The sequence below is a fragment of the Myotis brandtii genome, unplaced genomic scaffold (genome assembly GCF_000412655.1).
Source record: "Myotis brandtii unplaced genomic scaffold, ASM41265v1 scaffold471, whole genome shotgun sequence".
In the NCBI taxonomy this organism is placed as follows: Eukaryota; Metazoa; Chordata; class Mammalia; order Chiroptera; family Vespertilionidae; genus Myotis; species Myotis brandtii.
The window spans coordinates 820,593-833,949 of NW_005367989.1; the positions used below are offsets into that span (position 1 = coordinate 820,593).

The 13,357-nt window shown below is 40.3% G+C and overlaps 1 protein-coding gene across 32 annotated transcripts in view; it reads right to left on the reverse strand.

The window, feature by feature from the left end:
• Positions 1-13,357, reverse strand: part of RIMS1 (regulating synaptic membrane exocytosis 1) — a 165,082-nt gene that overhangs the window by 19,667 nt on the left and 132,058 nt on the right. Inside the window, exon 1 of one of the 32 annotated variants that reach the window (XM_014547403.1) lies at positions 9,168-9,271. The exons of 30 other annotated variants lie outside the window; for them this stretch is intronic. The gene's annotated coding sequence lies outside the window, so the exon portion shown is untranslated. Of the gene's footprint in view, positions 1-4,128; positions 4,318-9,167; positions 9,272-13,357 lie in introns of those variants that run through there. One more of the 32 variants, XM_014547404.1, reaches the window with a different exon arrangement.

A 13,357-nucleotide genomic window follows, 5' to 3' on the forward strand; every position in this document is an offset into this window, starting at 1 on the left:
TCCTATATAATAAAAGGCTAATATGCAAATTGACCGAACAGCAGAATGACTTGTCACTATGACGCGCACTGACCACCAGGGGGCAGACGCTCAATGCAGGAGCTGCCCCCTGGTGGTCAATGCACTCCCACAGGAGGAGCGCTGCTCAGGTAGAAGCTGCTCTTGGCTGGCAAGCGCAGCAGTGATGGCGGGAGCCTCTCCCGCCTCTGGGGCAGTGCTAAGGATGTCCGACTAACATAGGGAGTGGGCCTAAGCTGTCAGCTGGACATCCCCCAAGGGCTCCCGCAGACTGCGAAAGAGCACAGGCCAAGCTGAGGGACCCCCTCCAGTGCACGAATCTCGTGCACCAGGCCTCTAGTCATATATAAGGTGTTATGACAAGATCATCTCAGGACAGCCCTTAAACTCTCTGCTTGTGCTTTAAAGGCCCCTCCCCACCCTGGCCCTCTTATGGCCTCAGCCCCTTCACATCTCATGTAGCCTTCCCTTCCCCATGGATCAAGAGGATGTACCCACCTAGATCTCATGCCCACCTGGACCCCTTATCTACCCTTCTGAACTAAGCCTCCAGGTAGTAGAATTCCTGCCCAAATGGCCCAAGACCACATACAGAGCTGGCCCCTGTGTCTTTCTGGGATCCAGCCTCAGAGGATGGATAGCAACACCAATGTGCACACCTCGAAGTCCAAGGAGTATAGGCAGCCTTAAACATGTGTGCAAGGCACCTCGAGGTACAGGACAGAGCCAAGGGATGGGAAGAGAAGGCAGAGAGCAGCAAATCTCAGTATGAGATGGATAAGCCAAGTTCAAGCACAGAACTCTGATCGTCAGGATTCTAAATTGAAACGTGAACTCCTTGGTCATTAGAAAACTAAAAACGTTTTATTTAGCATTTTGCTAGCTTGGTTTAAATGACAAATAGTATGTGGGCTTCCATTGCTTGATCAGGGACTTGGGAAAGCCTAGAATCTCTCATTTATAAAACTGTTTCATGCGTCACAATACCACAGATTCCTTACTTTGATCCTTTTGAAGAATTATCACTAGAAGAAATCTGTTGGGTAATTTTGTATGGAGTTTGATCAGGCTCTGAGAAACATGTGATACATTTGATGATAAAAACCCAAGGAAGTCCTATGTGAGTCACACAATCCTATTCTCTTTCCTGGAGTTTTTCCTCCCATCAGTTCAGGAAACTTGGGGGTCCAAGAAGAACAGAGGGGATTGTAGGAGTACAGTTCTACTGGGTGTGCATATCTCTGAAGAGGCGATCCTTACTTCTCTGTGCCTTAGGCGGATGATCTGTACTCTGGCACTATGGGGACTGCTAAGCCTAGAGACCCAGAAAGAATATTCCTCAATAAAACTGGGGTGGTGGTGGGGGGGAGTAGGGCAGCAGAGAAAGAGGATCAGTGTAGCAGACTTACACTTCACAGAATAAGAATGTGCTAGCACATGTTGTGTTGTCTAGTTTACGATCCTCACATAACTGGGTGTTTGTCTACATATTTTTAATTGAGAGTGAAAACCTTATTTACTAAGATTTGATTTTAGCAAAGACTCTAACGAAAACTTCAGTACAGAGACCAGCCTTTTTAAAACTAAAAAATTTGAAATCATACTTTTTTTTAAAATCACCATAATTTTCAGGATGAGAAAGTAAATTCAGAGGCACTAACAGCTATCTCTTTTCTCTTAGATTTATAAAATTAAAGGTAAGAACTATTGGTGGTCAGAGAGATATCTTTACTACTGGTAGTACTAAAATAAAGAATCCAGTTTCCATTGTATCAATAGGACATTCAGAACTTTATTGGCAGATGGGAGACTTTAATTTCGTAGGCAACAAATACAAACACGTGCACAGCAAATTCTAGGGAGTCAGCAGCAGGAAAATACTGCAGAGATCCCACACAGGTGGTATCTCAGTTACAAAACAACCCCTACTCATCGGCCAGTCCTGCCCCGTCCTTGCCCCACTGCCTCTAGAGACCTGCATACAACCGTAGGAGATTCTGCGTTATTGTAGAAGCAGAGTCAACTGTGAAAAAGTAAAAGCTTCTCAAGGTGGCTGTACTCTCCCAAGATATTACCATCTGGGAATGTTTCACATCAGTTTGTTATATCATAATGGGAGGTTTATGTGGATTTCTGGTTAGCAACTGCATATGGTTGGTACAAGTTAGTTCATCAGTTGAATTTCTAATACTTACCAGTAGTTGACATACCTAGTTTAGAGGATAGGAATTTTAAAAATTTAAAAGTCATACCTGTTTACTGAGTGATCAGAAACATATTTATGGCTTAAGAGGAGGGAAAGGGTATTGGATGAACTAGTAGGCACAGAAGGAGTTAAGGTAGTAAGTTCAGGAGAAATCTTGCAGATTCTGAGAAGAGAGAGGAGAATGAATTAGTAAATGGGGAATGGAGAGGAAGAGAGAGAAAGGGACCAATTTTCTTGAGGCAAAAAACACCACAAGGGGGTGGCCATCAGCACAGCGTGATTCCAACCAGCTGGTCCTTCTAAAGCAAAATGCTGTGACCACTTTATTTCAGGCTGGTTCTGAGGTCAGACCACACCTCAGAGTGTGAGCATAGCAAGCAGCAATATGGGCAAGTGAAGTAAACAGTGGTAATTCGAGGCATCGCCTCACAGGCTGAGGGAGTAACGTGGAGGTTGGCTGCGTGTGACAAATGAAGAATGATGCCATGACTGGCAAAAATATCATATATGTACAAAAGGGTTAATCTGATCTGGCCTATGTGCTTGCGAGATTTGGGAAACTGCTGGTTGGTTGCTTCTCTACTGACTGTGGTTAGAATAAGTGTTAAATAACAAAACATAAAGTTGCACATCGAAAGAGCAAAAGAAAAAGAAAACACCCTTAAGATATAGAGAGAAAATGTTTGGTGGTGAAAATTGGTAAAACAAAATATTACATGTGGGTTCTTTCATTTTCACCCCGCTCCCTACCATGTTTAGAAAATTAGGCGAAGAAGAACTTGAAATCTATATAATACAATAAAAGCCTAAAATATATGCTGGTGAAGGGAAATCTGAGGACAAGGTTTACCAAACTCCAGAACTGCATAACCTGGATTTCGGGTTATAGAAGGAATTGACTAAACTATGTCAAGCACAGCATTTCAAGATTCTGTAGGCTAACGATGAACGTGCTTAAGCAGATGTCTAAGTTTTAGTTGGGTGAATGTGCTAACAAAATGAGAAATAGTAATGACACACCCATCGATGATTTGACACCCTTAGCAAAATCAATTACTATCTGCCTCTCATTTTTCAGATGTTGCTTATTACTCTCAAGGCACTGTCCTGACTAAATTTATTGTAAACAATGACAGTCCTGGTAGTTTGAGGAGTTAAGAGAAGCATATGGTGTTAACCACACAAAAATGTTTGATTTAGCCACATGCTATAGACTGAATGTTTGTGCCCTCCCCCCACCCCGAATTCGTATTTGAAACCTAATACCACATGAGAGGGTATTTGGAAGTGGGGTTTGGGAAGGTTCCTGAAGCCTGCATGAAAAGGATCAGTCCCTTGCTCGCTCCTTCCTCCACGTGAGGTTATAGCAGGAAGCTGGTCATCTCTTGACCAGGAGGCCGATCCTCACCAGAGTCTGACCATGCTGCTCCTTGGCCTTGGATTTGCAGCTTTCAGAACTGAAGAACTGAGAAAAATAAGTGTCTGTTGTGCATAAGCCAATGTGTCTAGGCTATTTTTGTGACAGCAGCTCGAAAAGACTAAGAAATTGCAGGCTGACGAGTGGGGACAGGTGAACAGGGCCAAGATTGTAGAATATAAAACTCTTTTCCAGAAGGAAAACACTATGCTAAACGCTGTACAAACCTGACATTTTTTATTAGAGCAAGAGTAAATTCATAAGAATATTCAATACTTTACTTAATATCTTTGAGGCTTACGCAATATTAAAGCAGTAAACTAATCTTATATTGGCAATATTTATTTCCAATCCACATCAGATAGGGATAGAAAAAATACAAAAATAAATGTTGCACTGAAATCCTGAAGTGGATTAGACAGATCCATTTTAGAATATAATACATCTGAAACTTAGCACCAGAACTTTAAAAATAAAGTGATCTCACCCTTTGCTTAAAGAACCCAGGTGCAGTAAGGTCCAATCCTTAGCTGGAGGTCACGCAAGCTCCTTATCGCCACCCTGAAGATTAAAGCCTGAATCGTTCTGCTCCAAAGCTCTGTCCGCCCTTTACTTGAAATGGAACTTCAATTCCATTTTGTAAGAAAAAAAAGAAGTCTTATCATGAAAGCAGAGAAGCAGTGAGTGAACTGTGTCCTTTATTCCTAAGATTGTTTCGGAAAGAACGCCCATTACCACACTCCATTTGTTTACACTTTAACAGGCAAGTCCAACCTCCAGTGACGTGAGCATCTCTCCGCTACAATAACCTGTTATGTAACAGGTGGGGAACCTGGAGGCGGGCCTATACAGCTCCCTCAAAATGAATGGGAACCCAATCACTGCAGATCAGACAGTTCAAAGCAATCACTCTCAGTCTTGGCGTTCTCCTTAGAGATAGGAAGATCCTGTTGTTACAAGCATTTCAAGTGCTCTAAAGTTAAATCGACAAATGTAGTTTAAAAATTTCAGGTTTCTCACATCAAGGAAAATCTCCTTTTCTTAGAAAAGGCACATTTTAATTTACCTCAGATCCACTTGTCTTTTATTCTCCCGAGAAGACATATTTCTCCCATATTTCCTCCCAACTCAAGCCTTATGTATACAACCCTCCCCTCCTCCGCTCTTGTATTAGGACAATGGTCTCCCTCCTCCTCTGCAGAATTCCCATCATAAACTCCCCCTGCTCAACTTTTCCACCTTATTCTCTTAAATTCTACTTTGAAAATCCAAGAACTTAAAAAAATTTCTCCTTACACAAACTGTTTATAAACATACATTGGTCAGCCTTCTACACATTGTTTTCTGATATACAACATACATACCCATCCTTCATTTCCAAAATATATATTAAAAACTTAAAATAGTGTTGTTACAGGCACCAGTGCATTCAAAACTGAAAGGAGCTTATAGCCTGGTGGGAGAGGAAAACATATAAGCAATCCTATTTCAGCGGGGTAAGAAGAGTAAAATATGCCTGGGTGAGTGATGGGACATAGGATGTAGTTAACCTCTCTGTTGGGTGAGTTAAGGAACTTCCCACAGAGGAGGAGGTACTAGAGATGTACTGAGAAGGATAAATAAAAATTTGCTAGGCAGCTGAGGAAGGGAAAGAGCACCCAAGACTGTGGGGCAAAGGTCCCTAGAAGGCCCTTCCCTTCAGTAATCAGAGGAGTTGTGCCTCTGATTTCTTACTATCTGCAATATATCTGAACTACCTGCAATCTTATTTAAATTGCACAATCCAAGTTCACAATAAAAAACATTGGCTTTTGCACAGTGCAGATTCTATTGGAGTCTCTTGGTCCAGGAGGGAAGCAGGGGACCCACAGCCATGTGTCTGCTCCCTCAGAAATCTTGGTGAACTAGTGAGAAAGTATTGCAAAGAGACAGACAGCCAAGGGTTCTCTTAGCTCTTCAATCTTTTTTTCTTTAAAAAAATATATTTTTATTGATTTCAGAGAGGAAGGAAGAGGGAGAGAGAGACAGACATCCAATGATGAGAATCATTGACCCGCTGCCTCCTGCACACCCCACACCGGGGATGGAGCCCACAACCCGGGCATGTACCTGACTGGCAGTTGAAATGTGATTTCCTGGGTTCAGAGGTCAATGCTCAACCACTGGGCATCACTGGCCGGGCTAATCTTCTTTTATCTTTTAGTTACTTTTCTTTATTCTGTTCCTTAATATTTCTCCCCAGAATTCATTTTTGACATGGAAGTTTGCAGCCTCCTCTGAGGATCTCGCTAACTCTCTTAACTGCTATAGATGCTACCTCTACGTGGATAACTCCCATTGAGGTATCTCCCATATCCATTACTTTACAGAGTTTTAATTCCCAATTTCTTGTATAATTCTGGCCATTTTCATGTAAGATATCCTACCAGCACCTTGGAGTTTATAGCACTTTGGAAGTTTTTGATGGTTTTATGATGTATTAATTTGACTAGGCTACAGTTCCCAGTTTATCAAACACAAATTTAGCTGCTGCTATGAAGGTATTTTTTGGTTTGATTAGAGTTCATAACCAGTTGACTTTAAACGAGAGACAATTTCAGATGATCGGGATGGGCCTGGTTCAATCTGTGGAAAGACTCTAAGACCAGAAGGGCGGTTTCCCTGATGACAACATTCTGCCCCGGTCTGCAGCTTTGGCCAGTGCCTGAGCGCTCCAGCTGGCCCTTCCTCGCGGCCTGCCCTATAGATGCAGACATGCCAAGCCAGCCCCCACAACCACTTAAGCTGATTGATTCCTTATAATAAATATCTAAATATATTTCTCCAACAGATTCTGCTTCTCTGCTTGAAACCTGACTGGTAGAAGTTTACAGACCCACTGGCCTTCTCTACTCATTTCTCATTTCTGGTAAAGGAACTTCCATTTTTCCATGGTCACCATTGTTATAATTACTGCCTTATCTCCTCTACCTATTCCTTCTTTCTGGCTTCAATTGGTCTGCCCATGTTGAGATTCTTGTCATTGTTGTACAAGCACAACAGGTTAATTTTCATAAAGATGTTGGCCTCTCCCTAGCTCTCCCACAGCCTAGCACGCCACTGACAGGGTTCCCTGATTTCACTCCCACCAACTCTGCCACATTTACCTCGCTACTCCCTGAGGAGCAACCTTCCACTCCAGCCACACTGGTTACACTCTGCTCCCTCTTCATGGGTTGACACTGTCTACCTCCAAGCTTTTCCTTATACCATCCCACCTACTGCAGATGTGCTTCCTGTCTTTTCCCTACCAGTCCTTTAAGACCACCTCAAAGCTTCTCCACTCACAATCTACCCTGACCAGCCTAAGCCGCAGTGATTTTGCTCTCTAAGCTTCTATATTATTTCCCTAGAAGCAAAATGGTAATTGACTATTAACTGCTCTACAAAAACACTTAGATTAATGTGACAATCCTTTAATAAAATATTTTACTTATATAGAATTTTTGTTGTTGTTGATCCTCACCCAAGGATATTTTTCCATTGATTTTTAGAAAGAATGGAAGGGATGGGGCGAGACAAAGAGAAACATTGATGTGAGAGAGATACATCAACTGGTTGCCTTCCACATGAACCCTGACCAGGGCCAAGGATCAAGTCTGCAACCAAGGCACATGCCCTCGACTGGAACTGAACCCAGGACTCTTCAGTCCTTGTGCCTATGCTCTATCCACTGAGCAAAACCAGCTAGGGCTATGCTTGATTTTTCATCTGAATATGTTTTTATGTCTCTCCTGTCGAGGACTTTGTGGAAGAGTGGGGCTCAGCAAATGTTTATCAAGAGATTTGCTGACTGCTCAGGAACTTAAAGCTTAGAGGATTCACTATATACATCTTCATAGAAGCCCAAAGTAGATTCTATTTATTGGTCAATTGGGTAAAAACAATATACCAGACCACACTGACTCTGTACTGTTGGTCCTATACCAACTTTAAAGTGCGAGGGAGAAAAAAAAGAAACTTTTTACTTTGGTAGAAAAATAATTTCTAGCTGCCCATTAATAATGAGCATAGATAAGAAACAAGAGGACATTTCACTCCATTGGTTCACATGATGGCATAAAACCAAATAGATGTTAAGATGCCTTTTAAGACAAATGACTTAAATTAAGTTAGGAACTAGGGGAGGGAAAGATATAAATCACAAATATATTGCAGTCATTCAAAGTGTATTTATACCTTCTTTCCATGGGTAAGCCCTGCTTCTGAAATCAAATGCCAAGTGTTAATGGATACTAAATTAGAAATTAATTCCATGCAAGTAGTACTCAGAATCTAAATGAAAACTGTAAAATAAGACCCACAAGCAATATGTGGGAAACTCTTCTTTGATAATGCATACAACACTTCAAATGTCCTCCATCAGATGTTAATTTGGAGTTGTTTTCTTGTTTGTTTTTAAGAAAGAAGCAAGAAAGGGAGTTACTGATAAATCTTGGTTTTATCTGAGCACATAGATTATATGCTTAGTCTTTGGAGAACAACACTGTTTTTGAGTATATATAAGACTGTCCTTTTCCAAAGCGTTCTCAGAATGGCTCTGGCACAAACTCTAGAGATGATAATACTTGCAATTCCAGCCAGACTCTTTGTTGACATCAGCACAAGTGAATAAGAAAAAAAAAAAGATAATTTCCAGATTATACTTCTCTTCATAATTTATGGGAAAGCATAAGTAAAGTCTGATTTTGAAATTATATTCTTAACATATATGTGTTTTTTTTCCAATCTAAAGATAATTAAAACATAGTTCTTACTTGAGAACTTTAATTGTTTTCTCTAAAATACTGCTGGGAAAGGTCTTCATAAGCAGGTAGTCTTAGGAAAAAGTATAAACTATCTTAAATAACATAGTTGATATGAGTCATCATAGGTTATTCACACAAAAATGTTACACTTTTGTGGTCCTTGACTGATCATAACAAAAGGAAAGGAAAATATTTGGAGCCCAAATAGGAAATATGATTTATAATTTCAAAATGCAAAGTAAATATATTTCTGATTTTCTAAAATTAATGTCCATAAAAAATATTTGCATTTACTTGAGTGTGAAAGGGCTATATGATATGGAACATAGCTGACACAATTGTAAATACAAATGAAATTGCTTTAGAGGAAAATATAACTTTGTGATGTGTGTTTTGGTACTAATGAGTTGTGGATCTGTTCAATTTCAAATTCAGCATTAAAATCCTCTAAGTATAGGTTTAAAGTTAATCATATTTAAACATTATAATTTTATAAATATACCTACAGTAGCAACATCCTTATATAATACTGCATAACAATTTTTACATCTTTATTTTTCATTCAGTTGACAGCAATCTTAAGCATAATACAACCTTTGAAAACTGTTAAGACATCCTTGAGAGCTTCAGACAAACAGAAATTAGGCTTTTAGCTTTAGTTTTAGGAAAAGTTCTAAATTAACTAACAGACTCCTGTTAGGACTTAGGAAATTCAGAAATGTAACATAGACTTACTTACCTTGTTTATCTTGAAAAAATTAAGAATCAGCATTAAGTTGTTCTCAGGGGAAGACTGAGAGCCGAAGGAGCTTTGACCTGGTTTAAATAACTTGTGCTGTCTCTGGTGGAGTATCGGAGGGAGCTCTGTGAAGTCTCTCTCTCTCTCTCTCTCTCTCTCTCTCTCCTCTCTCTCTCTCTCTCTCTCTCTCTCTCTTTCTCCCGTCCTCCTTCCCTCCCTCGTTTTCTTTCCCTCTCTCCCTGTCTTCTCCTGTCTCCCTGTCTCCTTCCTCCTTCCCTCCCTCGTTTTCTTTCCCTCTCTCCCTGTCTCCCTATACTTCTCTTTTTCCTTCTCCCTCTTCCTCCCTCCTCTCTCTCACATACACACACTGTGATTAAATTGCTTCTGTCAAGAGTTTTTTGTTTTTTTTTCTGGAGCTTATTCTAAGACCATGAAGTGAAAAATCACACAGTAATTTGCTATGTATCATCTCACAAATTTGAAAACTGCTGAATAGCCACAATTTGAAAATGGCGACACAGTGACACAATTTTAAATAAGCTACATAATGAGGCCATTTAAATGAGATAAAAAATATGTTGCTGACTTTATTAAGTTCTATGTGGCTTCCCTAGTTATGCAAAAACTATTAGAGAAGTTAAGCTTAGGGCTAACACATGATTTCTAGGGTCCACCTACCAAAGGGTTTTCTCACGAGCAAGAGGAAGAAGATCTCACAGTGATTTCTGGCATCTTACCCATTCGGCACGTGTGAGACATGTGTGACACACATAAGCTGCCAAAATCATCACTTCCAAAGCGCACTGATTAAGCCCTCATCGTTGACAGCTGCTTTCCTGGCACCCTTTCACCCCACTCCTGCCTGCATGGGAAAAGAAAGGGCCCAGCTTTTGTTGAGCGCTTCTTATGTGCCAAACCCTACGCTCAGTGCTTTACACACATTTCCATTAACCCTCATCATATTTTACGGGTATAGGTATTTATATATTTTACAAGTACAAGAACTGGAGCTCAAGAGTTAATAGCAGTCAGGATGTGGTAAAAGTGTCACCACCAGCAAAAACATCCCTCCCCCCAAACCCCCCCAAAACCCCCAAACAAAACAAAAGCAAATTCCAACTAAGACCCATGTCCTCTGAAACCTATGTACCCTTCAAGCTCTTTGAATGATACACCACTTTGTGGAAGGGGAAATGGCAGCAACACAACTATGTACCACGACAGTGTTACTTCCGGTGGTTCCTCCTGACTTCCCAAAGGGCACTGAGGACCGAGTCCCGTGTGCTGCTCTGCCCTGTGCTGCCCTCCAGTGCTGGGTCAAGAGGGAAAAGGCAGCAGGGGGATCATATTTCTTGGTTAACTCTGGAAAATCCTGGTTTATGTCTGTTATTTGAGCATATTTTTACTCTCAAAGATATTCCAGTTTGGATGATACAGTATATGGTCAGCTTCCCTAGGGTTAGTTCTCCAATACCGTCTGTACTTAAGTGTCTTAGGGTTTGCTTTTAGGGAAGCCCAACCAACACAATTGCCAGAGAGAAGCTTACTCTATTTTGCAAGGTTGGAGGCTCCGTGGTTTAGACAATATTTGGGAAATGTGGCAAAAAATTTCTTAGTCAAGCAATTAGTATTTCATAAAGATTAGAATGACATAAGTTTTACTTGATTTAAACTATAAAAGACAAATTTCTACAGAGAGCATGTGGGAAGTGCACACACAGTAGAGCCTCCTACCCTCTACTGAGTGAAAAGTCCTATGAAGCTACCCATCTTCACTGCTTTTAAAGGTATGATGTTACACCTCCATCAATAGAGAAATATCCCAGGGATGTGTTTCCTGTAATGTCTAATTTACTTTGTCCTTTCTCCCCCTTCCCAGCCCCATGCTCCAAAACAAACAGGAAAAGCTTTAAATCTGCTAATCAGATGTTTGCACATATTGGTTCAAAACTCTTCAATGGCAGTCATTCTACTGTGGCTAAGATGAAACCGAGATCTTAGGCCTGGTCATAAGGCCCTATTGGACTTGGCCCCAACTTGCTCTCAAGAATATCCTTACACTACTCTCTCCCTTTCCCCCTACATTATAGTTCTCTTTTACCTCTCAGAATTAGTAGCAGCTTTCCCATTATAAGTCTGTCCATAATTTCTTTTGCCTGAGATCTTCGCCCTTCCCCTGCACTGCTCCCCTCTGCCTAGATCACTGCCTCATCTCTTAGGGCCTGGAGAGACCTCACTGCCCCGGGTCCCTGTAGGACTCTCACAGGGTCCTATACTCTTCAGAACATTTCGTATGCTTGAGATGGCTTCCCTATGTCTGCCTTTCTGTCACACTGTAAGATCCAAGAGGGTAAGGACCCACGTCTACCCTGCTTATTAGTGTATCCTCTGAGTCTAGCACAGTGCCTGGCACATACTAGTGCTTAAAAAGTAAGTGAAGACTTGTTCACACACCTCTGACCCCAAATTCCATATTCCTTGTGTCACATTTCCCAGAACACAAGGAATCAGGCAACTGAACTAGTGGGGAAAATATGACAAATAAAAATGAATAATGAGTGGGTGAGAAACCAAACTTTGAAGACATAATTTTGGTAAGCAATCTACCTAAATTATTTTACATTTAGCCAAAACAAATGGAAGTTTTGAATAAGGAATTTTTATCATGCAGCTGTTTTGTTTGCTAGACAGATAAATTAGACAATTGAGGATAAAATTAGTTGTGTTCAATGGAATATATTCAAGCAGTTTGTCTTTTAAAATGTATGTGTTTTGTGTCATATTTTTTCACTGTATAATGAGGATATGCTTTAGTGTCTAGTTTTATATTTGTAATTTTCTTTGTTCATATTCTTGCAGAGGGCTTTCCATGATCTCCAGACCTTACAAAATCTAAATCTGCCTGTGGTAAGTAGAATAATTACCCCCAAAATGTTCACATCCTAATGTCTAGAACAGTGGTTCTCAACCTTGGCCACACATTAGAATCACCTGGGAATCTTTTTAAAATCCTCATTTCTGGGCCTCATCCTCCGGAAATTCTGTTTTTTTTGTTACTAATGTTGTGGCCCCACCCCATAACAAAGGAACAGAATTTCCAGAGGATGAGGCCCAGAAATCAGGATTTCAAAAAGATTCCCAGGTGATTCTAATGTGCAGCCAAGGTTGAGAACCACTGGTCTAGAACCTTTATGCTATGTTACATGAAAAGGAGGCAATTATAGTTGCAGATAGGATTAAGTTTGCTAATCAAATGATTTTAAAATAAGAAGATTATCCTGAATTATGAGTGGGAGATGGGGGGAGGATATGCAGTATAATCTCAAGGCTCCTTATAAGAGGAAGAGAGAGACAGAGTAAGAGTGATGCCACAAGAGAGAGCTACTGCTGGCTTCGAGGATGGAGGAGGGCTGGGAGCCAAGGGATGAGTAAGGAAATGGTAAGGCAAGGATGTGGGTTTTCCCCTAGAGTGGTCAGAAGAAACATAGCCCTGCCAATACCTTGACCTGCTTTGAACTTCTGGCCTCTAGAACTGTAAAATAACAGTTGTTTTAAGCCACTAAATTTATGGCAATTTGATAAAGCAGCAATAAGAAACTAATACACTGCCCCATACTAGGAGATTACTCAAAAAGTTGTTATTCTATAAAAGAGACCTCCCTAAAGTTTTCTTTTATTCATAAGATTCATAATCCAAAACCTGAGAATAATTATAGATTTCCAAATAATTTTGAAAAAACTACCATTTATAAAGAGAATTTCTAAGTCAGGAAATATAATCTACTATTAATGCTACTATGTTCACACCTATAGGAAATATAGTCATTTATAATTAAAATCCATCTAGCCATATATTTATTAAGTAGCTAAAGGAACTCTAGACAAAAGTAAAGCAGTCTTTTCCCCAATTTTTAGATACTTTTACACACACGCGCACACATACACATATTTTTCCCTTATTAAGACTGTGTACAAACCTACATTTAAATCCAACCACTACCACTGATACAATTTTTGGTAAGTTGTTTATCTTAAGTTTCCTTTTATGTGAAATGGACACTACTTTGTTTTGTGGTAAGAATAGGAATGATATATGAAAAGTACCCAGGGCAGAATCTGACAGCTAACAGGCTAGTAACTATTATATTCTATACTAGAGGCCCGGTGCACAAAAATTTGTGCACTCGGGA